Source organism: Centrocercus urophasianus, unplaced genomic scaffold, assembly GCF_019232065.1.
Source record: "Centrocercus urophasianus isolate 14NV4802_14NV808 unplaced genomic scaffold, USGS_Curo_1.0 seq_10, whole genome shotgun sequence".
Taxonomy (NCBI): Eukaryota; Metazoa; Chordata; class Aves; order Galliformes; family Phasianidae; genus Centrocercus; species Centrocercus urophasianus.
Window position 1 is genome coordinate 60955250 of NW_024884142.1, and position 23980 is coordinate 60979229.

The 23980-nt window shown below is 36.1% G+C and overlaps 1 long non-coding RNA gene across 4 annotated transcripts in view; it reads right to left on the reverse strand.

Annotated features, from left to right (window-relative positions):
• Positions 1 to 23980, reverse strand: part of LOC122160925 — a 72976-nt gene that overhangs the window by 18710 nt on the left and 30286 nt on the right. For 2 of the 4 annotated variants that reach the window (XR_006168995.1, XR_006169003.1), the window contains exon 5: positions 20109 to 20193. The exons of 1 other annotated variant lie outside the window; for it this stretch is intronic. This is a non-coding gene — a long non-coding RNA (uncharacterized LOC122160925). Of the gene's footprint in view, positions 1 to 20108; positions 20194 to 21273; positions 21325 to 23980 lie in introns of all 4 variants that reach the window. One more of the 4 variants, XR_006168998.1, reaches the window with a different exon arrangement.

A 23980-nucleotide genomic window follows, 5' to 3' on the forward strand; every position in this document is an offset into this window, starting at 1 on the left:
CTCTTGTAGCAGTAAACCCCCAAAAAAGGCCTGCACCACAGAGATACTTAAAATAAAAGATCTTTTGCATCCATTGATCCACAGTACTTCCTGTAGAGTGAAAAATAAATCTGTCTGCAGCTTCCCCTCCAACCCAAAAGGAGCTTTCACCACCTGGTCATTGTACCCTATCAGTCTCCTACTACAGACATCAAACAGATACAAGAGACAGCCATCTCATCAGTTATTGCATTCCTGAAAAGCTTACCAACATAGGAGGATACAGTAAATCTGCATTCAGTCAGTAAAAACAGTAGTAGGAATGACACCTTACGGTGACATATTCCCCATGCAGCTAGCATTTCAGTAAATCCTCGTCGGCATCTTCTCTGACAGCCCTATGCCCTACCAGAGTTGCACCATGACATGTATCTGGTTGTCTTTTCAATAAGCATTTCCACATACATACTTTGCATAGTTTAAACCATCACAGGATGCAGCTTTATTAAGATTAGAGAGCAATTAGAGGTTTACTGCTTACTCAGAGCCCAGGAGGCAGATTCTGGTAAGCAGGGAAAATTTCATTGCCAATCCTTTCAGCCTATAACCAATTACTGCAGAAAGGACAAGTCCTCTCACTTTGCCACATGAAATATCAGATCACAGCAATTACCCTCTTGCCTCTCTTTTTCCCATTCTTTCTCAGATCAGCTTAATTGTCAACCTCCCACTTTCTTGCTGGACCGCAAGCATTATAAAGAGCACAAATAAACCCCCTGACCTAACTCACTCTTTTTCTTCACCTTCATCATAGGGTTGCTTGCATCATTTACAGATAGGCAGCTAAATGAATGTATTGAGCTGTCTGCATTTAAGCAGAAAATGACACTGATTGTCACTAAATATAATGAGTACTGTATGCATGCTTCATTGGAACCACAAGCTCAAATTAGCCTGTCAGAATCTAACTGTACCCTGACGCCAGCCTGTCAAGTGACACACTTAGCTCAAGAGAATAAAGAAAAGGCTTGTCAAAGCCATCAAGGCTTTCCACTTGCTCAAGTCCCATCCTTTTGCTCACTACCATTATTAAATTCTAAATCCATTTTGTATTTGCAGTTAGGCAGATACTGTCTTTTTTGCTCCCTCTACTTCAATTCCCCCATCACCACCACTTTCATACTAAAAGCTCACCAAATCTGGAAAGCAGAAAGAAGCAATTTCTTATAGGCTCGTAATACCTAAAGTCTAGTTTTCTTACAATGAAAGGCAATGGTTTACCTGTAGATAAAACCTTATCAGTGGCTAAACTTTGCTTTTCTTTAAGAGCATTATAAAGCATTAGAATAATATTGGATTTAGAGATGAACCAAAAGAGCAGAACCTTCAAGCAGAACTGTCTCCCTTCTGACTCTCTCCCCCCACCAGCACGTACAGAAGGGCAGTATTTCTTGTCAGAAACATCTCAAAGCAGCAGGAGAAGAAAAAAAAAAAAAAAAGAAAAGAAATCAAACTTTGAATTGCTATCTGTTGCCTCAAGGGCACAGCCATACTTAACACTTACTTTCTAATCTTGAGCATGTCCGGAACTGACTCAGAGGCTGGCAACTCCAAGCTGGATCTACAAAGCACATCCTGTTCAGACTACTTCTTAACAACAGCTTTCTCCTTTTCCCTAGAATTCTCCTTTTAGCTTCTTCCCAGCTCTCAGCCCCATTTAGCCCCAACTCCACACCAACTTTAAGTCCAAAGACTCTATAAGGATACAGATGCATTAGGAAAATGGAAAAAAAAACAAAGAAACAAAGAAACAAATGACCCACAAAATCCACATCGTAAAATGATACTCTCTCAATATTTTGATGACTTTCTTCTGATCACAACAATATTCATACACAGATAATTGTTATTTTAAAAAATGCAATTTGTGATCTCTTCCACAGATTAGACTCAGCCATACTGATGGCATTTCATAAGATGAGGAGTTATTCTCAGTGATGATCACAAAGTCAACACTTTGAGACATTTTGGAAGTTGCCCAAGGCTGTCTAGTGTCATTACTAATGTAAAGGTACCTGGGTCCTCCTTTTTTGTGCCGTTGGGATCATAATCCAACAATACCAGTTCCTATACTTGTCTTATTGCTTGGCAAAGGATATTTTCCAGCCCATAGCATATCTCACAAAACAGCACTCCCAAAGAGCCTATTATCATTATATTTGGGATGGTTTCTTTCTTGAAAACAAAGATTCTGAATGTGTTACTCCCTAGAGGACACCTCCAGCAGCAGATGAACACTCAAATCTAAATGGATTTCATTAAGGGAAAAGTGAAAGTAATTATCAAATCTTAAGCTCCAAGACTGAAAAACAGGTTAAAAACAAACAGAGTATAACACACTGAAATCCAAAATTAGACTGTGTTTAAAAGAAGCTACCTTGCGAGATCTTAAACCCTTGCCTTGGATCTTGCTGATACCAAGGCAAGGATCTTTGAGAAGTTACTTAACACTGAAAACTCATTATGATACTCAGCTACCATAACTATCCTACACACTGTAAAAAGCCCTGGTACACCCATCCCACAGTAACTAGCCACCTGGCACAGTAACTAGCAAGGTAAAAGGGTGGCTCATGGAAGCCAATATTCCAAACCTTTAGACAGTGTTTATGGTTTGTCTTAGCCAAGGAGAAGGGGAACAAATAGTCGGCCACATCTAGGTGCAGCAGCTTTTCACTGACCCCTTTCCCAAATCACCAACTCTATGGTAGCAAAGCAGGGCATGCAGCAGTGCCTCTACTGCTCCAGTTTAACAGCTTGGCACAGACTCCAGCCAGTCCTCACTGGGCTGAGGAAGCTAGACATAAAGACAAATGATGCTACAGACCCAAATGCAATGTAGACAGCTCTGGGGATCTGAGAAGAAAGCTGAGAATCAAATGAGTTATCTCCATGTTGAATCACTCTCTTCATGCTTCAGAGCATCACTTGGTCATACACACAGGATTTACTCCAAGTCAAGGGTGTTCCCATCCCTTCCATGTCCTCACACAAAATACTGTTAGGAAAACTGAACACACATGGCACAGTTGAGTCAGCCTCATACCGGCAGCCTTTCTTGAAGTGTACTGCACAATAACATTTTGAGTTAGACACTTTATATAACTTATATATATACTTTTGAGTTAGACCTTTATATAATCCCCACCCTACAAGACTGTAATAGTAGACTAAAATAGTAGACTACTCTTCAGGCTCTCCCCATTTAGATCAGCTTACCTACAGGTGATGCTTACACTTCATACCCTTTACACAACCCCCTCCCTTGAGTTCCTTGAAGTGAAATTAGCTGTTTACTTGTTAGAAAATTTGGCAAGTTCTCTCTGATTCTAGCAGGCATTGTATTTGCAATTTCATTTATGAGGTTGCCATTTCACAATCATCACACAAGCTTTTGTTTATATTTTTCTCCTCAACAAATTATTTTCAAATGGATGACATCTCAGAGGAGAATCCGCTCCATCTGGAGTGTGCATTACTTAAATCAAAAGGTTCATCTGAAGCTGAACAAATGAATTGGTGAAGCATCTAGGACTGTACCAATGCTTTCATGTTGTTCACAGAGGAGCAGAAAAGACATAGCAAGAAACTAGAGAACAGTAGAGAAAAATTTTGCAACCATTTTAGAAAGGAATAAAATAGGGATTTCTTGTATCTTGATGCTGATCTGGTCTATATAACTTGGTCATATCACAATCTGACATCACTGTCTAATCAATGAAAGAATGACCCAGCACCTCCATGCGGCAAGAGAGCGTGAGAGGGTGAAGTAACAGTTAACACCTGGCAGAACACCATTTTGCACTTGAAATACCCTTTCACCTGAAGAGTCAACATGAGCTCGTTTTGATAAAGCCAAGCTTCAAAGATGAAACTATTTGTTCACGTCACTAGTTCAGTCTGTATTTTGATTATATATTGGCTAGCTTAGAATCAATATTTTGCACAGATAACAATTGCTCAGCTTGAAGGCCTCTCCTTCAGCTTAGCTCTTGAATAGAACTAAAATTTAAGAAGGCATTAGAAAATTTGCTCAAGTGAGCATTCCTAAGTGCGAGGCAAGCCTGCACTATGTGCTTCTCTTGTTATACATGAAAACGTAGAACTGAGGGACATAAGCTTTATAAGTGCACTTGTATTTTCAAAACCCTCTTTTGCGTATTTTTTAATGATGAACAATCGTTCATGTTCATCTGTAACAGAAACGGTTCCTCATTATCATATCCGAACCTTGCTCTTGAAATACCTCAGGATCCCAGAGCCCTCACCCAGCATCCTATTCACTTCTTTGTGTAGCTTGCTGAAGCTCCAGACAAGGGCAACTAAGCAAAAAAACTTCAGCTGAGCTGATTACAAAGCAAAAGAATATAACTAGTGCACTGGCACTTAGATATTAATTAGACAGGACTGGAACATGGAAACATTTAAAATAAATGTTCTTGGTGATATTATAAAATGTTAAGTTTTACACGTACTAAATCATTTTTCTGCCCATTAAATAGCTTTTCTTCTGTGGTCTAAGAAATGTATAATTAAAATATATTTCTAGCCTTCAATGATTAATAATTAAATAGCTTGACTAACATTTAGATGGTAAAAGTACAAAAGTCTTTTGAAAAAGCCTAGCTTTTTTTTTTTTTTTTTTAAGAACATGATAAGTCATTTCTATTAGTGCTTTTCTAATTATAATTTATTTTAAAATGACACATACCAATTTATTTAAACCCCTCTAATGTCTGGTGTAAGGAAAAGATTTCTATTTTTTTCTTCTTAGTTTATGAATATATTACTCAAATATTTTCTCCTTGCACTGACAAGTTAGGCCCAAGTAGCAGTCAAATAAATATGACAAACTGGAATTTTTATATTTATGCCTTTGATATTCATAATGAATATCAGTCAAAACAGACTTCTAATAACAGTTATCACTTATCCCTACCGATTCCAGTCTATAGCTGTTAATATTCTGTATGCTTTATAAATACATCCCATATCAAGGAAATCAAGTGAACAGGCAAAGAACAAACAAAGTTTCAAAATCAGGAAGGAAGCCTATGCTGGACACCCAGCACATAGGGGCCACAGAAGCATCTGTAGGACAAGTACAAGCCATACAGCTGAATGCCACCACTGTTTGTGTCACAGTGAAAAACAAACATATCACTATTCTGTCTTAACACAAATTTTTATATGTACACATATAATCAATTGCATAACATCTCTGAAATTGCAAGGTACATAAAAACAAGCCAGCAGATGGATAAATGTGTGATCCTCAATAGCTGCAGCACATAATCAGGAGGCAGAGCAGCTGAGGAGGTTGAGCATCACACTGCTAGCTTTAGGGCCTGAATGCAAGTAAAGGGCATAGGTAAAACTCGGGAAGCAATGAGAAAATAGTGCTCAGCATCACAGCCTGGCATACGGCAAGATTATTGTAGTTGTTAGAGAAATTTTAAAGAGAATTGCAAACAGGCTTTAGAAGAGAGCAACAGGGCCACTTCAGTGGTAGAGGAGCACCTGCAGTAGCAGAAGACAGCATGGAAGGACTTGTTCAAAAGCATAAAAAAAAAAAAAAAAAACCAAAAAAAAAACAGGTTGAAGGAACCTACCATGACCAGTGCCAGGTACTTATTGATGATAAGAGCCAAGCTCACAGTGCTACAAACAAGGATAGTTAGGCCTTAAGAGAAAAGATAAGGCTTTTGTTTGACATGAGATTGAGAGAAGAAGAGAGTAATGAAAAAACAACATGCAATAAAAATAATTACTGCAGCATATCTGCTGCGTCCTCAGTAGAAGGGAAAAAGTACATCCTTGGAAATAGCTTGAAGTAGAAAAGGTAGAGCAATACAGGGGAAAGAAGCAAGCAAGTTTTTCTGGGGAAATAAGGATCAAAATAAATGACTATACACAGGAGTACCGATAAGTCAGCATAAAGTGAGACAGAGAAAGAAAAAGCAGTTCTACAGTAACTTTCTTATCCCAAGATGAAAGCCAATCCCTCTTTTTCCTTGCTCTTCAAATTATTGCAGCACTGGAATTTCAGTAAGAGCATGCAGCAATGCTGCAGGAGCACTGCTGCTTTAGAACAGACTTTTCAGGAGCTTCCCCTCCTCGTGCTCTGAGAAATAAAAAAACAAATCAACAGATAAATAATGTAATTAACAACAATTAATTGTGTTAAAATTCACTAAGATATGCAGAAAATTTACCAGATTTTTTTATGAACTGTGGGGCAAATTTTTAGAAAACATTGTGGTCTCTGGGAAGAAGCAGGCTGGAGTTTATGTTAACTGAAGCTGTACGTACATTGTACACTGTTCAAATGCTGAGCTTCAGGGATTACATGGGTATGGAGTCCAGAAAAGTAGACGAACATTTCGTTCAAAACAGATGGAGTTCTTAAAACTTTTTTTTTTAAAATAAACTCCTATCCAGCAATCAATTAATCACCGTGCTTAAATAAAAGCGTGCCACTTGTTCTACTGACAGTGAAATATGTTCTTTGCAGGTAAAAGAGTCCACTGCTTTTCTTCCCATGAAAAACACAAGTGAGAAGTCAGCAGCAATACACTACAGACTTTACTACAGCTGTCAATTACTTGGGTTGATTTGATGCAAAAGCTAAAATATTTCTCCTGTTAGCTAATTAGGATTGAAACATGTTTCTTCTCCTGCTTTGTTTAGAAATATTGTGACAGAAGCACTGGATAATTTTATTACAAATAGCAGAAAACCCAAAAAGGAAGGTATTTCATTCATTTCCAAGGAGTAGCCTCCTTGATTGTTCAAGTATTTTAACATCCAAATTAAATATCCTTTGTTCTTGCCTTCAATATGATCTTGAAATATAATTAAAACCCAAATATAATATAATTGAGAACTCTGTAATACACCCAAACTTCCCAGATTAGCCCAGATCTTATCTATACCCTCAGACACTTGCATTTATTATTCTACATTAAGTCCGGGCATCAAGACCTGCAAACTTAAGCAGATAGATTTCTTCTGTAACCAGGTCAAGAATTTTCTTTTCTGCCATGAGTATGAGAAAGTTCCTAATGAGACAAGGATACCACAAAACCTAACTTCTGCACATGCAAACATCAACCTCCGCAGAAAATTAGAGTGATTCTATAGTAAAATCAATCAATGTATTTAAATATAGAAGTGATAGCAATGTCTTCCTTGCTCCATTCCTCAGAGGTCTTGAAGGATTTGCCTGCACCCTCTGTGTAGATACATCTAGGCCAGCTTAAGCTCTTCTAGCAGGACAGTTACCTTTGCTTATTATTTAGCTTATGTTCGTCTTCACTTGCAAGAAATTAAGCAATATTCAGTCAAAGCAAGGTAGAACTGTTTCCAAAGATCCAAATCCAAACATAAACTTTGGCACCCCTAAAAACATGTAAATTGTCATTCTCAGTTAAATCAGAGGTCCATCTTTGTCACCAACTGTGGCCACAAGAAGACGCCTGGGAAGAAGTAGAAGAAAGGTACTATGCCTCCCTTCACACATCTATGAAGCACAGTATCCTCTTCTGCCTTCCCACAACTCATGATTTTATTGCTCCTCCTTATGCACATGCCATGCAGCGTTTACATATTTGTCATCCTTAAACAGTTTCCACCTTATGGAATTTATTGGCAGTAAGGAGAAATGGAAGACTCTTCAATTTAGGTGATGTATACTATTTGTTTACTAAGGATTCAACTGTCAAGTTTCAAGCTTAAAGAGGGTAGATTTAGGTTAAATATAAGGACAAAGGTCTTTTATAATGAGTGTCGTGAGGCACTGGAACATGTTACCCAGAGATGTGGTTGATTCCCGTTCCTGGAGACTTTCAAGGCCAATCTGGATCAGGCCCTAGGTAACCTGATCTAGCATTGGATGCCCCTCTTCATTGAAAGGGAGTTGGACTAGGTGGCCTTTAATGGTCCCCTCCAACTCTAAGGATTCTATGATTTATTGATATAATTCTGTTTCTTCAGCCCAGATTATTACTAGTTTACCTTGCATTGAAAGATTTACATTCTTACCTTTTGTAATCAGTAAAAACTCAATCAAAATTAGATACTAAATAACTTATTAATAAAAATGATATTGCAAAGCACAAGTGAATATAGGCAGCTACTTAATTAAACAGGTAGCAAGCTGTAAGATAGACAAACAGCTCTTCTTTTAGTTCCTTCAGTTTTGAATATGAAGACATTTGTCTACTTTTAAATTATCCAAGTTAACAATTTTAAAACTATAAAGGAAACTGTTACATAGAAAGTGTTGTTTTTGTTTTCCTTGGATAGAATTTACTACAGTTAAATCTCAAATATTTTAAGAGTTTTGTTATACTGAAGGTATGATTACAATTAAAGTGATACCCTTTTGAACTAATCCAGAAACTCACATTACTAAACAGAAAGTGACACTAAACCTTTAGTTGTACAGAAGTGCAACCCTGTTATATAGGGACTATGACATTTTTCCCCACAGTAACCAGAAAGATATTTCAGCATATATATAAATGGAAAAAGCATCTTCTTGCTCTTATGCCTAACTTCACTTTCATGTATATTTATATATATATACACACACACATATCTTGGCAGGAAAACATATTCACTAAAACAGTTTGACTGCACAAGTACAAGAATCTGGATAGCCCTTATAGAAGCCATTCACGTGAGGGGGGCAATAGAAGATCAGCCTGATGAATGTTTTATCATACACTGTTAGCATCTGTATTGTGATCACTTACTGAACTCAAAATTGTGTTTTTGTCAGCAAAAATAATAGACCAAAGAAATAATTTAGGGAGTAAGGTAGTACATTTTTCAAACATGCTGATTATTCCTAGCAGATCCCCAGTGAATATTCACACTTTTCTCAGGTTTTACATGTGTAACATCATGGTCATTCAATTTAACTCAGCTTCTTTGTCCTTTACAAAACCACTTGTAGGAATTGCAAAAGATCTTTTGTACTTTCTGTACATTGTTTATGTTCTGGTTTTCACTGATTAAAAATGCTTTCATCTGTACTCATTTCTAGATAAGTACATCTATTCAGTAGTAAGCAGATAGATTTCCCATATTTCTTCTCTTACTCAAAGGATCTCAATGCCAACCACAGCATTTATTAAACCACAGCATTTATTAAACCATGCCAATCCTTTGAGGCTTTTGCATTCTGCTCTTTAAGTGACCTTTATCTCTCTTCGTCATAGGAGAATGATTTAACACAACAAATGTGAAAACCAGGTTCTGAGACCTGTAATATCAGTCTATGCTATGTAAGATCCAAAAAGGAGACACTTCAAAATAATTACTGCTGCTTAAATTAGCATTTTCTTTCATTTTCAGCAAATACAATCATCTACTCCAGACTTCAGAACAGTAATTTCTCCCGTTTCTCCAATTTCCAATAATAAGAATCCCCATCAAGCTTAAAGACGAGTACAGAAAACAAGAAAAAACTGTAATTGTACTCAGTCCCATGTCAATAATAAGAACTTCTAAGGGCAGAGGGATACCAAAAGAGAACAGGAAGAACACCCACAAAGTGTGAATGGTGCCTTAAAGCAGCAGTTTGGAGTGTAATACAAATATTATTTAGTAATTACTCTGCCTGTGAAGCTTTGCTTTTGTCCCCATAATACCTTTAAACTAGCAATTGAATCACCATCACGAAGTATTTCTTTAACTTGACAATTGCCAATTCTACTACATGCTACTCATTTCAACTACATGTAAAGGCATATGCTGCTTGCCCTTAAGATGCTAAAGCATACGTGCCTACATAAATGATTAGCATAACAATTCTGACACTTCATGCTAGACATAGTGAGAACACTACAGTGGCATTATTTATAAAGGAAATTGGACATTTTTAATGGAATTCTTGGGGCCTGTTTACATATACATTAGAGAATAAAGTTTTACAAAGGGAAGAAAAAAATCAGTAAGTTGAGATTTCCAGTCCATGTCAAAAATGAAATTGTTTTCATGCAGATGCTGCCTGCTGGGAGCTTTAATTAAGTGCCTTAGGGGGTATCCACAGCAGATACACTGCTCTCCTGAGCCAGATTGCCCCCAACATTTCCATACTTAACAAGTTTATGACCTCTATGAAGTGTGGGATTTTATTCGTGTTGGAAACGTCCACACGCATAAGGGAATAAGAAACAAAATTACAACTTATCAACACATCGTAGCTGAATAGCCAAGTATTTGGCTATTGTTGTCAGCCAACTGACAACAAGCAGTTCATAAAGTATTTTCATTTTTCTGGGGAGAGTTTGAAATTTTCTCTAGAAAGCAATTACTTTTCACACACACAGAAAAGTAATAGTCAAAAACAAAATCAAATAGAATTAGACAAATATATTCAGGTCTCATGCACACAGGTTTTCCCTCTCCCAGAGAGCATCCTTGGTTTTTATAACAATATTGGTGGACTAGGGGCAGAGAAATCACTCATCTGGTTGTCAGATCTCAGGAAGAAGGGAAGCAGGGGGGAAACGGACACCACTGAAGTTCTACTTAAAACTTCAGTATCAGTTTTGGGTGTGTAGCAGTCCTTCCTGGCTTGGCAAACATTACTCCCAGTGAGGTTACAGTCAATAACAGTATACAGATATATGCACATATATCATCTCTTACAGCAAAAGCATCATCACTCTTCTTTCCCCCACTGTCCTGTGACTTCATCATACAGTTTAGTAATCAGGTGGCATAGACAATTGCTCTAACTACTTTGGAATCTTACATTCAGAAGTGCCAGAAACAGAATTTTGACTAGTTCCGTATGCCACTGCCAATACTTCAACTGACTCTAGACATAATGTCAGGTTTTATTCAGCATCTACACAATACAAAAGTGTCAGCTGAAATACATGAATCTCACCATAAAAATAACTTCATCTTAGTTTGAGGATTCAGTTCAGAGAGAATTTTTAGTTTGGTTCTAAAACACTGTTATGCAAACATAGGTGCCTTATCAGAGAATAACAGTTTCCAGATACAGCTTTACTATCCTTCTCTTTTCACCCCTTCAGTGTTACCAGTAGTCTCCAGCAAGCTGGCTCATCTTTCCAGTCCTTGTTTTTTTAGAGAAAGCCTGTAAGAAGACAGGCAAGAATTCTGTTTGGAGAATTCTCAATAAAGACTTAATGTGTTTCATCTCACATCCAGAGTGTTCTGGTCACAGAAGTTAATAAAGGAAGTTTGCAAAAGGAAGTTAAGCATGGTGAAGGGTGGCACAGCCTTAGCAGTTCCCCGTTGTTGCCCGAGGACGATATAAATATGTTGAAAGCGCCCTTACATCCAAATGTACTTTGACTTTGCATCAAATAGCAACACTAGTTAAAATAATAGCATGATTGTTTTTCAAATAAGTGCTTTTCATGTTAACACAACTAGACTGAAGCACAGCACACATCTCAAAAAAAAAAAAAAAAAAAAAAATTGTACTTCATATTAAACAACAGTTATTAGTTTGCTTAACAGCCCATTGCCATTAAGTACTGATTACTACTTTCCAAGCAGAGGACATGGTAATGTTTTCATCCTTGTTTATCTTAACCCACACTGCTTGTAGATCCTGAAAAGCACAGAATGAACAGGATGATCTAGAAGTTCTGTAGCCTTATGTTTCTCTGAATAGCTTTAAAACTATTCTATCACATTATTTTCTAAATTCTGACATTCCTAACACCTATTTTTCCTCTTTTCTTACAATCATAAAAATAAACCAATTGCTTAATATCGTGGATACTCAGGTGCTCTTACTGCCTTAATCAGAGTAGGGTTCTGGAAAAACATAGCAGTGCTTAGAAGGCCTGTCTTTCCTCTGCATACAACCAACATTCACTAAAGGCAACCTTTAAGACAGACTGGGGGAACATGGAAACTTCTGTCAGCAGCGAAGAGAGTCTATTAACTAACTGCCTTTGGCTTTACATTGGTAGATTCTGTAGATGTCAGTGTAGATGGGTAGGACTGTACTCATGCTCATTTGCATGGAACAGAAATCAGGTCTTAGACTTACAAAAAGAGTGAATTAAGCAGTTTATGGTGTTTTCCACCCAGGGACAGAATTAGCAACACCATGTATCAAAAGATATTGCCTTATCAACACAAACTAAATCTTCATTTCCAATTACTGGGTAAACAAACCATATTGTCAGGATTCACCAGAATTACCATTGCAGTTTCACTGAAGCAGGAAGGAATTTCGGAATTCCACGTACACAGGCAAAAATTAATCCGTCAGCATCAACTCCTCTCACAAAAAGAGCTCTTCTGAACATCTCTGCAGATGAGAGTGTCAAAACAGTCTTGTAGAGGTGTTAGACAACTACCAATATCACACAATATAACGCTGTAATGCCATGGAAAGTGCAGCAATGAGAGCAGAGTAGCAAAGTCCTATGCTGCAGCAAGCGAGGATACGGCCGAACACAGCAGCCACAGAAATAAAGGGAAAAAAGTCTGTTTAGACTTGGAAGGCCTCGCATATGTGGGGATCTCCAACAAAATACTCTTGCCTCTACTGCCAATTCATTTAAGGGTTGGGAGGAGGTAGATTCTGGCTCCACCCCTTCTGATCACTCTAGCATATTGAATGCACCTGAGTTTCACTGGATTGGCCCTGCCTTCCTACCAGATGCCCAATCACTGCTTCAAACTATGACTTAGCATTTCTACCAGACACAGTAAGTTTTTAAAAGAAATATTTTTCTCTGAAGCTCCATTTCTATTCAACATTATTCAGAAATTCATCTGGACATGCTTATTAAAAAAAAAAAAAAAAAAAAAAAAAAAAAAAAAAAAAAGCATTACCACTTTCCTGTATTCAACAGCCTAAAATAGCACCAGGAGTCTACTTCAAGAGGTTCTTTGTCTGTTTGACATCCCATAAAGAGTTACTCAGCTGCCCAAAGATGACTATAGTAGCAAGTAAGGGCCAAAATATGCAGATAGCTGACAACACGAGGGAAAAAAAAACAGCGCAAGTAACTCTGAATCACTGCACATCAAACTGAATGTGACCCACAACCATAAAATGACACAATTCCACTTCTGCGCATCATATCCCAGCATCCAACCCCAAAGTATTTAAATACAAATCCAAAAAAAAGAGAAAACAGATTTTGTCCACTTTTTGTGAGTTTATACTTTCCTCTAAAGTATAAACTCTTCTGCTTCTCTGCACACATCACTTCCTGCCACCCTTCTTCATTACACAAACTGAAGCAAGCTACACTTTATCTATATGGGTTTTCTTTTTCTTACTTGTACCTATTCTGTATAACAAAAAAAGTGTACCTATTCCAAAGAACAGCTTTATGCCTGGAATTTATATTACTTCAGCTGTTAGCTAGCCATGGATGCTCTCGTTAACACAACTCACCCTTGACAAATGCACATTTTCCTCATTATATTTTTGTGGGAATAGCATACCTCCAGAACAAAGTTGTTCTCCAGCTTGATCCCATGTTACAGCAAGATCACATCCACCAGACACGCTTCAGGGGAAACCATTATAACAGTCTCACATACATACAATACAGGCCTAATATCAGGACACACTAAATGCAACCTCACTGCTCTTCATTTATGTTATGGTCTTCCCCAGCAGCTGCTGCCAAGGAAGCTTCACTAGGGCAGGCCCAGGTAGGGCAACCCCAGCAGTTAATCAGGAAAACTGTCTGCTGGTGTGACCTCTGAAACAGGGAGGAGGAAGAAGAGGGCATGTGAAGGTAGAACCAATGGAGAAGGAATTGTTTGTAGATTACAAGAAGATGTGGAATATAAGTTTTAAAACCTCAAATAGAGAAAGGGAGAAAGGAGGTAAACAAGTTAGAAGAAGAGGAGGAGACAATTCAGAGGCCTTGAAAGTCTCACTGAACCGTGTGTTTTCTGTCCACAGCCTCCTAAAACCCTTTCAACATTCAGCCTTTCCTGAAGTACCACTACTGCTCCCCTATCACTGTTCCTCTGCACTATGCCAGTCCTTTACCTGCCCACCTGTAGGTCCTGAAATGTGTAGACTGTAATTCTTATTCCAAGATAGCTAAACCAGGTCTGGTTCACAGGATCCTGAAAAATATACAGCATTATTTCTGAATCCTATGTAGTATTTCCTAGTTGAAACATTATCTCAAAATACTACACCTCAGGAAAAAAAGAAAAGAGATTAGCATGGTGAATATTTTAGACACTTGAATCTGCTCCTGATTAAACAAATGATCCAGTGTAGACATAAAATTTACTAGAAGAAGAAATATCAGTAGCTTTTACCTCTGGAACCTAACTTGAAGAAAGTAGAATGGAAACAACTACAGATTTTGAGAATTAAACACCTGCTGACAGAGTGGAGGAAAACATTGAAGAGATATAAAGATGTTGTATTGAGTCTTGCATTCCAAGAATTGTGACAAAAAAATCTGACTATTACAAGTATCAGGCAAAGTCCGTGCTCATAGATTCAGTTGTTTTTTGTGTTTTCAGTTTTTTGTTTGTTTGTTTGTTTGTTTTTGTTTTTTTTTTAATGGCAGAAATCTCCCTTTTTAAGAAAGACTAAGAGACCTGGGGCTCTTCAATCTGGAGAAGAGAAGCTCCCTGAGATCTCAGTGTGAGAGTCAATTCAATAATGGCAGACTTTCACTGACATGCAACAATAGAAAAAGGGACAATGAACAAAAATTGAAATTCATGAGGTTCCCTATAAACACGAGGAAAAGTTTCTTAATTTTGATGGCAAAAGAGCAGTAGAACAAGATGCCCAGAAAGTTGTGGAATCTCCTTCTATGGAGATATTGAAGACCCATCTGGGTGCTTTCCTGTTCAACTTACTGTAGGAAACCAGCTTTTGCAAGGGGTTGGACTAGATGATCTCCAGAGGTCCCTTCCAACCCCTGAGATTCTATGATTCTATATTTTGAATCATTTTGAAATTTTGTATCCAATCAGAAGTCAGTGGACCAGATGTTTTTTTTTTTTTAATCTATTCCTCAACAAAAATAGGCAAATGTTTAAGACATATTAGTGTAGTTATACCCACATTAAAAAGTACATCACTGTTTTGTCAAATAGCTCACATTATCTAAATGACTAGATTTTTGCTGCATACATAGGCATCTCTACGCATTCTATTTCCAATTCACTAAGGTAACTATGACTAATTTTATCATGTTTCAGTTATTTTTCTTCCTGATAACAAAAACGGCTATCAATTACAATATCTTATTATGACCCAGTTCTCACATGTGGTTTATTGAAAATAAAATCAAAGAGACTGAATATTTCAACTGTTCTAGGTTAAATAATTTAATTACTTTGGATAATGGCTTAATTAACTAGATAAACAATATGGAAGAAATACATGCAATGCTTTGATTGTATGTCGTGTCCAAATTTCAGCAACTTTCAACAAGTTGAGAGCAGTGTTGTGCTAGACTCTCACTTGTATAAAGTACATCACTGTAACATAATGGAGAACAGTAAGGTTTTTTTTTTGCCCCCGATGCAATTTGCCATCCCAGAAGTAACCTTTATTTTATTTATGAACAGGAAACAAACATTTCCTGACCAAGAGAGTATAATTGCAGAACTTAGAAACCACTCATGATGTTGTATAAATATATGCACTATATAACACAAAATTTGTAAAAAAAAAAATCTCCTTCCTAGATGGATACAAAATGGAAATGCATTGATAATCCTATATCAAAGAAAGGTGACTTCATTCCCTGCAAGAATGGCCATCCTCATTCCAAAGTTCTCTGTGTGAGATTCTGCCCTTGGAAGCCACTGTTCTTTTCATTTTCAATGTGTGTATTTTTGTTGTTGTTGTTGTTGTTATAGTGTACAGTATGGCAGCAACCACAGACTGCATCATTTGGCCTATGATAACTAAACTTGACAATGAAATCATTGTACTGTTATTATGGGCACATTTGGTGAGAGCTTTGTCAGTTGAAGTGGTTTTGTTTTCAATTGTTGTCCATTGTTTATGTATTCCAATGAGTACTCAGACGCCATGTTCCTTTGTATAACTGAAATGACACTCCACCTAAAGGACATAGTCTTCTCCCTTCCATCAAAGTTCACGATGGAAACCTCTTGGAAAGTAATTCCTTTTTTGCAATTGGTCAAGGAAACTAGACAGATGTGCTCCTAAGACTTACAGTTGCATTTGAGAAAACTGTTCTGACTATCTAACAGTGGAGGAAATGAAACAAATGATGAGGCAAGCCACAGAGGGTGAAAATCTACTTCCCTATATTTTTAATATTTTAAGAACAAGATAGAAGGTAATGGGATCAGTTAAGTTTCATGAGCACTCGTTCAGGTTTATGTTTATATGATTCAGGCACCTGATTCGCTATTTTGATTTAAAATCTTTGTGAGTTTAGGCGTGTTGGATAAAGACAGTTTTCCCTACTACAATAGAATGGGGAAAGCAAAAAACTACCTATATTAAGGCTGCATCATCATCACCGCTGGGCAAATAAAATTGGCTTTAAAATTTTATCCTTCTTTCAGTATGATTTCTCATTTTATGAGTAGAACAGAAATAAGATAACGTTTACATAGCATGTATGTGTTTTATATACTTATATTTGTATATTTATATTTCAGGATGCAGGAAAACAATACACCTGAGAAGAAAACAATTTTGCAGCTAAACAGAAATATCTTTGTTTAACATGAGCTCCAACAGTACCCTGCATTAGTTCTGCTCACCTTTGATATAGTGAAATATTCTATTTTAAGAACCTTGGGAAAACCTACTGTAATCTTGAGAGTTCACTTGTAGAAAGCATTAATCATACAGTCGAACAGGAACATAACAAAAGATACTTCATAAGATGTACAAGCATATGCAGATGAAAAAAGAAACATCGTTTCCATTTTACAGTAAGTTGGTATCCTGGAAATAGCACCTATATTACAAATAGTATTATAAACACCATAAATATGGGAGGAAAAGAGCATGCCACATCCACATCAAAAGTGGCTTTTAGTTCCTTGATTCACCATTAAGGTAACAAAAAGTTGGCTAGAATACACAGGACTTACTATGCATTCACATTCTAAGCAACAGTCATTATTCCACAGATTCTATCTACTTTGCTTTGGTTGCTCCAAAAATTTTGTTTTGGAATATGAATATTTTACATCTGTTCCTTAATGTTTAATGTTTGACTTCACTTTTTCTTCCTCTAAACTTCTTCCAGATCTAGAATAGATTTCTTACTGGTAGAATGTATCAGAGCAGTGTCTTCAATACACACTTCCATCTCAGACTGCATATTTCCCCTCTTACCTTTATCAGAACTTTCTTCCTCAGCTTACCCTCTTTATCTAATGTCATAAATACTGGCATGTTTTCCAAGGATAAGAAAAGGGAGTATCACCTACTTAATTTTGTTAAAACAAAATCTTTTTTAAAAATGTTAAAACTCAAACAGACTCTATTGTAAAAGTTAGTTATGCTGTTATATTCTGTTGATTGCAGAACAAATAAACAACAAACAAACAAAACCACTCAACATTCAAAGCTTTTTACTGAATATGAGTTTATTAAGCAATGCATGGAAAGCATGGCAGGTATAATTTGTCCTGACTTTAAAAAATGGTTCTTTCTAAAATCTTCTATTTACAGGTAAATAGAAGAATCAGGAAAATCAATCAAAAGATATTAAGAGAGTAAAGCTGTTCGTTTGAATAGATGAATGTACTGATGCTACAGATATGGCTCAACTTGCCATTTTCTATAGAGGTATTGATAACAAATATATTACTGAAGAAATATCTTCTTTGGTGCAAACACACAACTAAATCTCTTAATTTGCAGTAAACAAGTACATTGAATTAATTTTCTATAACTTCTGTCAAAATATTTTGTACAGTTCCTGATGGTACCCTAGTGATGATAGGTAAAAAAGAAGGACTTATAAAATTAATAGAGGGCAATGCAATGGCTACCATTGACTTATGTTCGATGAAATATCATGGCATCATATACAAAGAAGATTTATATGCAAAGCCTTAAAAGTTGATAATGTGATGCAAATCATTATCAAAACTGTGAAATTCATGAAGTTCAAGGGATTGATTGATTAATTACCAATTCTAGGAGTGCCTTAAAAGTCTGGATGCTAATTATGGGGACATCCTTTACTTTTCTGAAGAGAGGTGGCTAAGTCAGGGTAAAATGATTTTATAATTTGCAAATTGAAATCAAGTATTTTATGGAACCGAAGGGAAAATTTGTACCAGAATGTGAAGATTAAAAATGGCTCACAGAGTTAGCATTTTTTGTGGATTTCACCATTATTTTAAATGAGCTAAAAGGTATCTTCAAAGCGGAAATCAACTTATCTGTTCTATGTTTCAAAACAGAACAGCATTTGAAATGAAACTTAAATTATGGCAAGCTCAAGTGATGGCAAATAATGCTTTGTATTTTGATGTGTTGACTAAACACAGTCCTGTGAACAGTGAAAAATATGCAGCCACTCTTTCTATTTTTATAAAAGAGTTTGGGAATATGTTTCAACATTTCTAAAAAAATCATCAGTTTCTTTTGTATACTTGTGTCTCCATTTTCACTCGACATAAATACATCACCTGTGAATTTTCAAATGGAATGTATAAGTTGCAATCAGACATTCACTCAAAGAAAAATTTGGTCATCTCTCTTTACCAGATGTTTATCAGCCTTATCTTAAGAGAGAAAAGCATCCTTCTCTTCGCAGTCACGCCCTATTTGGTTCATTGCTTTTTGGTAGTACATATGTTTGTGAACAATTGTTGTCCAGAATGAATCACAGAAGGAGTAAAATTTCATCAAAAATCTCTGACAACACCTTGAGAACTTACTACAATATGCAATCCGAACACTGATGCATTAGTTTCGCAGATCAAATATCTCCCCAGTTTTATATCTTTGTTGATCTCTGTTTTTTTTATTATTATTATTTTAATAAAAAAATACGTTTAAAAATAAAGTTTTGTTACTTAAATACTTTAACTGTATTATAAGTTTTATATGTGGCCTAAGACAATTCCTGTTTGTTCAATGCGGTGTAGAAAGCAATAAGGTTGGATCCCATGATCTAATCACTTAACATAAAGGAAATCATATTTTTAAACCTGAGGATAAATTGTTTGGGGATTATCTACTTCCTGCTTCTCTCCAACACCTCAGAATGTCTCTTTCAGATTTACTCTTTTCCTTTCACTTCTTTCTTCAAAAATGTCTTTAATCTCCCATCTTCTGGCTGCTCCCATATGCTTTATAAATTTTTGTGTCTCCTGGGTATATTAGGTATGACTCTCACTTGCCCAAATAGTAAGCATTTATCTAGTTATTGTTGTGATGCTTGACTAATCCATGAAAAAACTGGAGGTACCATGTGAAGCAAACAGCTAGTCTGGGTAGTTTCAAGTCTTTATGAATGTTTTCTCCATTTTGTTAATTTACATTGCTTCATATACAGATAACGTTGCTAATCCTGCTTTGTACAGTCACCTCGCTGGTATTAATTAATGCATCATATGACTAGATTTCATCTGGGAACAGACTTAATAGTAAGTATTCAATAATGGACCTCCACTGACTGCTCCCTAAACAAGTATTTGAAGTATAATTGGGATATATACTTTAAATAATGATGCTGTTTATTACAGAGAGAATTATCATAGTGTACCTTCCCATCTGTTCTAACAATTGTCCCTCTCAGTGCCAAATTCAGAGAAAACCAATTGGTGTATCTAAGTCTCCCATGTTAGTACTGAGTTAGTACCAAGTTAGGCTTGCTCTTGAAAGAATCTCCCTAAATTTTTACAGTCGCTGATACAGTAACATAGCAAGTTTTCTTTGCCATAAATATAGAAATAATAGAAATATATATATATAATATAGAAATAATTTCTGAAATTTCCAATAGTGAGACAATAATGACCTATTTTTTTGCATGGAAGTAAGGCCCTCAAAAATAGTGCTCCTTCTGCCTTTATAAACAATATCACACATAAAAGAGAAATGAGATTACCTTTAAAGTTTCTCCATGGATGCATTTTAATTGTCAGATGCCACACTTTGGACTGGAAGGAGAATGATAGTTGGGCTGGAAGAGGCTATAAAGAAGATTGTGTTAGGTTGGTTACTTGTCAGTCTACCCTGAGTTGACAATCTTGTAAGAATACACAACCGGAAAAAGAAAGATCCTCATTCTCTTGGGCATGCCTTATCAACTGTAAAAATATTAGAAAAGTGAAAGGCTACTGTGCAAGGAAAAATAAAATTAATGGAGGAGTATGATGGAGAAATATAACCATGAGGAACTGATCCAAAAGCCATGGTTGTCCTGTTTTCAGTTGGGAGCGTATCTTAAAAAGAATCACAAAAAATTATTTGTGCTTTGTTATCACTCTGAGCTTCCAGCATACGTACACAAATGTTAAAAACAACCAAAGGTGAAAATAAACATAATATTAAGCTAAAAATACCAGCCTGAGTATCTGAAAGCTTTACTAAAAAAAATGTTGCCAAGTTTTGGATGATTCAGAAGAAAGAAACTGCAACTTATTCCAATAAAACAGATTCACAGCGTAAATAAAACATGAGGCAACATGCTCTCTGGTTAGTCCTGAGTGAGGGACTGGGAGACAGTGTCAGAACTCGATTCCCAATTTGCTAAATGATTCAGACCAAGTTATTTAACTCCTGTTTACCTATCTGTAACATGGGCGTAAGAAAAGTTATTTCCCAGGTGGCAGCACAGTGAAATTTTACTGATGTTTGTAAACTTCTGGCAGAGTCTCTGATGAGAGATGAGCATAAAATAATATTACATTCACCTTCTGGGAGTCCCTACATTTATTTCGTAAATGCAATAAAGAGAAATCGAGGCTTATGAGAATTCTTAAAAATCTGCTGTAATAATTTGTGATTTCAAAATGTGCATTGTAGTTCACAGAATACCAGCTAGTACTCATATATGAATACAGATCAGTCTTGGATCAATGGCCATTTTATATTCAGAGATTAAGATTAATAAACATTGTTTCTGGAAGAAAATTCAAATCACATTTCTACCCTTTTCTCCTGCCGTGATTCCACTGAAATTATCAGATAGGCTCCAAACGAGAGAGAGAGAGATGGAGAGAGATCAAATTTGGAATTTAGGGCTTTGTGGTTACCATATTTTACTTTACCATCTTAAAATACATTCCTGGGCAATTGCAGCAGCTCTCAGTTTTCCATCCCTAAAACAAAACATGGGAATTGGCACCTTGGATCCAAATTCAGAAAGCATTTTCCATAGAATGACGTCTCCAGCAGTGAGCAGTACCATATGTTGCTATATAAAGTTCCCTTCTTTTTCCATAGGTTAGATATTATTAAGAGATTCTGGCTTACCTCCAACTCTCTTTCTGTTTTAAAACAGTAAATGTTATAATTCTGACTACTTCTGTTACCTGTAGGAAGCCCTACCCTTCTTAAATCTTGGTAACTACATCTAAAGAAACCTTGGGCTGAAAATCAGGAACATAATATTCTTTCCTTCTTTTTTCGTTATGGCTTGTTTGGTTGCTCTCAACCATGGATGGTGGAAGATGGCAGATTCAAACAAAAAGTTGTTCACTACAAGGTGGGAGATGGTGCCAGGCAGACATTTCCCTAACTCTCCTTCTTACTGTACTCTTCCTCAGGAGACATAATGAAAGAGCTACAGGTTTAAAACAAATAAAGAAATAAATTAATAAAAATTAGATAAATAAATAGACTATTTTAGAATATAAAAACATAAAATATAAATTGATACTAAAAATATAAAATATAAATTGATATGAAAATTTCAGGATTAGCTGGAATGAAGTTCTGAAATGTCAATGTGTAAGACATGGATAGTAAAGCATTTTTTTGTTTTGTTTTGGTTTTTTTTTTTTTTGTGGGAGTGGAGGAAGGTTGTTTTTTGATTGCTGTTGTTTCAAAACTTTTCCCGGGTTGCAAGCATCTAACACGCCTTGGTTAAAGTGGAATGTGTAGTCCATTTATGTAGCATCGAAATTTCTGTACTTGTCTTGCTTTCTGCTAAACTTGAATGTTCCCATGATTCTTTTCCGCTGAATTATGTGTTAAATTGAAAATAAAATAGAAATAAAAATATAAGATTTATTTGTCCCCAGATTGTTCCTGCACGGGCCAAAGGAAGGTCTTTATGTAGCATGGATACAGCTTCACAGTTGATATAATCTTTATCCTCCCTGCATTTTCTTCACATTCTTTTATAAAGAGAAAGAGAAAAAAGGAACAATTGTCCTACAAAAATCTGAATTACTGATATTTACAATAACATCCACTCCAGTGGAAGGACCAGTTATTTAACTTGTTCCCCAAGGTGTTTTAGAAAATCAGGCAGACAATCCCACTTTATTTGAACCTGACTCATGCTTTCAAGAAATTTCAGCAACTGCAGTCAGATTTCATAAAACAAAAGCTAAAATTTGCAGATCATGTAAAGGCTGACAGAAACCAGTGTTTGTGTTCCAGTATGTATCACCATACTCTAGTATATAACTCTTACTTAGAAGACGTAACTTAAAATAAACTTAAAAGTTCACTTAAATAACTTTCACTTTAGAGTTCTGTCTTGGGAATTTACTTATTACCTGTTGTTGTTCTAAGAAGTAGAGCATCTATGACAGAACAAGGGGAAGGTCTACTGAAAAGTTTACAGAAAAAAAAAAAACACAGCTATTTAATTAAACACTAATTAACACTAGACATTTTCTTTAAAAAGTATATGGAAATATCTTTTTACTCATGCAGTGTAGCGATTGACAATAACTCATGCAAAAATTGAATCACGGTTCCAAGTTTTCAAGTTGTATTGTAGTATATTTGATTCTGAGGTTCAGTAGTAGTTTTTCACGTCCAGGTTCTGCTTACATAACTTTAAGATGCTAAGTGTTTGGAAGGATTAGTACTTCTCTTTCTTCATAACATTTTTTTTCTTGATTGTCATAAGATCATTCTTCATCTTCGGGTAACAAGACTTCCTTTATCAGTTCCCTGACCTGCCTAAAAATGTATAGCGGTTCTAGGCAGAGAGCTACTATTCACATATCCAATATTCTCAACTGGACAAGCGGCTCTGGAACATAAAGTTGTGCTTTATGTTATGTGCTTTACCCCTTAGCTCTTTCTGATAAAAAGAGAGTCCAAGAAAGAAAACTTTTCTAGATCTGATATTACTTACTTAAAGCAAAGATACTCCAGATTCACGGCACTACTCCACAAAGTTCTACAGTGTTGAGTGTGAACATCATTGTATCCACAGTAGCTTGCATTCCTGCTGTATTCCTTTCCTACAATGACTTAGACATTGATCAAGCAGTGCTATTAAGACTTGGTAATAAATACAGGACTTTTGGTGTGTTTTTTTCCCCTCTTAAAAATTCTCTGATATTAAAAAGAACATATTTTGCCTAGCCACCTTCATAAAGTACTGAGAGAGACAATTTACATTCACAAGTGAAAACAGAAAGCTAAGTCCAAAACAAATTTTACTACACTGGGGCTGTGGGTACCATCCATCTAATCAGGAAAGCAAATAAAACTGTGTGATTTATTCCTTTCATTTACAGCTTAACAATAGCATTTAAACTTCTGTATTTTGAATATTTTCATTAGAGAGCTGCTAAGCCCAAAGAAATAATATCCTTAATGCAAAAAGAGTAGAAACTTGGCTAATTGCTTGCTACAAATTATTTATTTTGGTGGAGACATTGGCTAAATATTTGCTCTCAATTCACTGGACTATATCTTAGCACCTGAGGGAAACTTCTACTGTGGATATTAAATAAGTATTAATCCATGTTTTTCTTCTAATTAAATGTCATCTAAGTTATCGTATGT